Source organism: Dipodomys ordii, unplaced genomic scaffold (assembly GCF_000151885.1).
Source record: "Dipodomys ordii isolate 6190 unplaced genomic scaffold, Dord_2.0 Scaffold66, whole genome shotgun sequence".
Classification (NCBI taxonomy): domain Eukaryota; kingdom Metazoa; phylum Chordata; class Mammalia; order Rodentia; family Heteromyidae; genus Dipodomys; species Dipodomys ordii.
Window position 1 is genome coordinate 779,001 of NW_012267282.1, and position 4,231 is coordinate 783,231.

The 4,231-nt window shown below is 60.8% G+C and overlaps 1 long non-coding RNA gene across 1 annotated transcript; it reads right to left on the reverse strand.

The window, feature by feature from the left end:
• Window positions 1-583: 583 nt before the first annotated feature.
• LOC105990665 lies at window positions 584-3,930 on the reverse strand. The gene is made up of 3 exons (XR_001175322.1): window positions 3,775-3,930; window positions 2,554-3,206; window positions 584-1,553 (listed from the first exon to the last, which is right to left on the reverse strand). It is a non-coding gene; the product is annotated as an uncharacterized LOC105990665 (long non-coding RNA).
• Window positions 3,931-4,231: the final 301 nt, after the last annotated feature.

Consider the following 4,231-nt stretch of genomic DNA (forward strand, 5'->3'; position numbering starts at 1 on the left):
CTATTAGGTTAACAAGCTGAGCGCGTCTGTGTGTGGCACACAGCTCCTCTCGCTCTGCTGCGGGCGGGTGCGCAGCTCTCCTGACTGTGGGTGCCTGCCAGCCAGGCTTCTCCAGAGGGGTGGCACCAAGCACCCCCTCAGGCCTGGCCCTTTCCCAGCGCTCATCCTGGGGCCCAGGCCACGGCAGCATGGCTCTGTGTGAGGCTGGTGCCCGAGCGTGGGGAAGGCTGGACGTCCGCAGGGCAGTCTGTGGAGGATGAGAACAGCTAGTGCTCTGTTCTCACCCGGAGGCTGGGAACTTCTTCCACAGCAGTCGGCACAGGGGTGATGCCAGGCGGTACCAGTGGGTGCGGTGGCCTTCCGCTCCCACCCCCTGCACAGGCCAGGCAGGTGCTAGCCTGGGAGAAGGGGGTATGCCCATTTCTTCTGGACCTGGTTGGAAACTGGAGGCTCCCTCCAGGCTGCAGGTCTTCGACACCAACTGGGCTCCTTCCCCCTCAAGCGGGCCCTGAGGGTAGCTTTTTCTGAGGCCAAGTCCTTCTCTTTGGCCAAAGCTTGGGATGAGCCTGGAGTGTGGCGGCCTGCATGCCTTCCATAGCTGGGTCTCTATCCCCATCCCTGAGCAGACCCTCAAGCCCAGCACTCAACGTGACTTTGACTGGGCTCTGGGAGCCGCATCTCCCACACTGGCTGGGCTGGTGGGAGCTCCCGGCCAGCAGTGCGACTAGCCAAGGATGAGAATGAGTCAAGCTGGGACTCAGAGCCCGACCAGGAAATGCTGGTCTCCCTGATCTCCAGGAAGAGGTGGCACTGTTCTCGCCGGCTCTGAGCCATGATCTGGGGACCCGCGTGGCATTGCGGGAAGAGCTGCGGTATAAAGGAAGCCAGTGCAGAGAAGGCGGTCTGTGTGCTGGTGACGACACTTGAGCCCCTAGATCAAAGCAAGTCTCCAGGATATCTCAGTGGCTCTTCTGGCTTAGGCTGGTTCGATTTGAGTTTACTGTTGCTCACCACAGAAAGGCTTCGCGCAGGTGCCTGGTCTGACTCTCGCGGGCCCAGACCCTGTGAGCTGGCCGAGGCCCTCCCCATGGCAGGCCTCTCTGCATATCACGCTCCACATCCTCCTCAGTGGGGTCACCACAACACTGGAGATGCACAGCAGGGGAGCCGGGCAGTCCTGCGCTCTGGAGCTGGAGGCCGAGGCAGCTCCTTACCTGTGTCAGTGCCTTGGTATCCTCAGGCCAGTGTGTTTACTAGGTCATCTTCACTCTTGAGGCCAGGCTGAGGGTTAAATGAGAGGGTGCAAGGCAGAGAGAGAGGCCTGGGCGCAGGGAACTTCCTTCCAGGCCCAGCAATAACATATGCATCGAAGGAGTCTGCATCCTCCCACCGAGGTCAAGAGTCCCGAGACATTCTTCACCCGAGTCATCCTGAGGTGTGCACGCCTGTACTTGATCGCCGCTTGAGTGCTGGTGGTTGGCACGTCCATCCTGCGCCCACTGGCAGAGCTCCGGGCAGGCCCCACATCACACCACCGGCCTGTGGTAAATGAGCTGTAACAGCACACAATTATCCTCAAAGGTGATGTGTGTCCTTTTCTTTCTAAATACATTTGTGCATTATGAGCCTATAATTAAAACTGAGGTGGCATCACTCGGCACAAAATCATGCATGCAGAATGAGGGCTGCAGCCAGGTTGAGGGGCTGGGTGTCCCGGCCTTGAGGTAACTGAGCACTGCCCAACGCACGTGCTGTGTTCTCCCCAATGGAAGTGGACTTGAAAGTCTTCTGAAGACCTCAATGAATGTTAATTCCCCACCCCGTCTCCATTTCCTGTGCTCCTTGAAGGCTTTATGAGCAGGTGACATGCTGGGAGGGAAACTGCAGCAGTGGGACGGTCCAGCCCTTCCCCGTGGGCAGCAGTGGGACGTCCCCTCCCCTGTGGGCAGCAGCAGTGGGACGTCCCCTCCCCCAGTGGGCAGCAGTGGGACGCCCCCTCCCCCAGTGGGCAGCAGTGGGACGCCCCCTCCCCCAGTGGGCAGCAGTGGGACGCCCCCTGTGGGCAGCAGCAGTGGGACGTCCCCTCCCCCAGTGGGCAGCAGTGGGACCCCCTCCCCCAGTGGGCAGCAGTGGGACGCCCCCTCCCCCAGTGGGCAGCAGTGGGACGCCCCCTCCCCCAGTGGGCAGCAGTGGGACGCCCCCTTCCCCGTGGGCACCAGCAGTGGAGTGTTGGGAGCCCACGTGCAGAGTAGGGGGCAGTCCTGTCAGGGCGGAGCTGGGCAGCGGGTATGTGGTGTGGCTGAGACCCGGGCTGTGCTGAGCCACAGGCCGCCAGCTGTGCCAGGGATGAGTGAGTCCTGGTTCCTGGGGCCCAGGCTGCAGCCCCGGACTCCAGCAAATGTCAATCAGACAACTTTGAAGTACCTGAGAGGGATTTTCACTGGCTTTTGAGTCTCCCCTGGTGCTGACATGCTGGCATGCAGTGGGAAGAGAAAGGGGAGGGGAAGAAGGAAGGGGGAGGAGGGAACTTGGCATGGAGTCCTCATTCTCTACCTTCTCACTCCATTCCGAGTGGACAATCTGAGAGCCAGGATGACATCTTCCACTGGCCCCATCTGGTAAAGCACAGCAGCTTCACGGAGGCTGACCTTCAGTAGGACAGTCAAGTCACAGGTGAAGAGCAGGCACACTCAAGGAAGGAAGCCAGGCCCAGCTTCCCTGTCCACCTAGTTAATAGCCCTGGGAGAGGGACCTTGGCCTAGTCTTCCTCCTGAGCTCTGGGAGAGTGCTCCCTTGCCTGATGCCAGCTCCATCTCAATCCCTGGAGATGCCCGAGCCTCCTGAACCTTGGCCGCCCACCACCAGCTTGGTAACTATGGCGTCCCAATTGAGCACTTTGATGAGGGAGATTTTGGGGCGGCCCAGTCAGCTGGCTGCAACCTGGGGAGACGGATGAAGGGGGATTGTGTGGAGCATCCCTGTAAGCGCTCTCTATCCAAGAGATAAAAGCCTCACTGCAAAACACGCATGGCACCAGAATAGCTGGAGAAGGCATGGACTCAGGAAGGTTGTTTTGACTAAAAGCTTCTCCATGTTCTCTGGAAGGTGGAAGGGTGGTTAGCTCAACAGAGAGCCCCATCTCCTGGGCGCACACACCAAGCTGAACCCACTGCTCTGGTTTCCAAAACTGCTGCATTTTTGAGTGTCTGGAATTTAACAAAAGGGAAGTTCAGCTCAGAGCTGCTTTCTTTCTAGCCCTGGGTCTGTGTCTGGGGCCACAATGAGCTGGGCAATGGTGCACACGCAGCCTGTGTCCAGAACCCAGAGTGGCCTCCTGTGGGGAGTCTGGGGCTCCGGTGAGCAGCCTGGCCATGTGAACGGTCTGTGACAGGACACGCGGGCAGTGTGCGCCATCCGTGAGGCCACCTGTGTCATGCACTGTGTCACCTGTGTGCTGTCTGTGTCCTCGGCACTGCTGTGTGTGCTCACAGTGCGGATGGCCTTCGTGGCTGTTGGTCAAACACTGCTGACTGGATTCACCTCCCCGAGGTGACGTTGTGCATGTCTTGTGGGGGCATTTCCGTGCGCACCCCTAGCTGCACTTACCTCAGGTCCTGCTGCTAGCCATGCCCTCTGATCACACAGCATCCTGCAGCCTGTGCACGCTTGCTTGGGGGTGGCGGGCTGCTCCTGTCCGACTGCTGTCACCCCTAGCAGCAGGGTTCACGCTGCTTGTCCCCGGGTCACAACCTCGCATGTCGTGCTGGGGCTCACCTGTGTTGTGCGGCGTCTGCATACTACTCCGTGTGTAACCGGCTCAGCGTGGTGACACTGCAGCTGTCACCTGCTTGTTCTTACAGTCATGAGAGAGCCGAGCTGTGGAGAATAAGGAGAGGTGGGGAGCGGGAAGTGGGGAGCCGGAAGTGAGGGGCCGGACGTGAGCCTGAGCTTTTGCTCTACGGGAGAAGCCGCAGCCGGCAGCGCCCCCAAGGCTCGCGACGGCAGAGCCGGGGTGTCGCAGTCCAGACTGCTCGGGTCGGCTCGGGTCCCTGGGGTCCCTCGGACTCCCGTGGACAGGCCGGAAGCTGCCTCGAGTCCGCTCCACGGAACAGACAGGGAGGGCTCGGCTCCAGGGCCTGCAGACCGCGGGGCGGGCCCGCTTCAGACGGGGCCAGAGCGCCGTGGACGCCTCAGATCCGAGCTCAGCGGCCGGCCCGGCTCCACCTCCCGG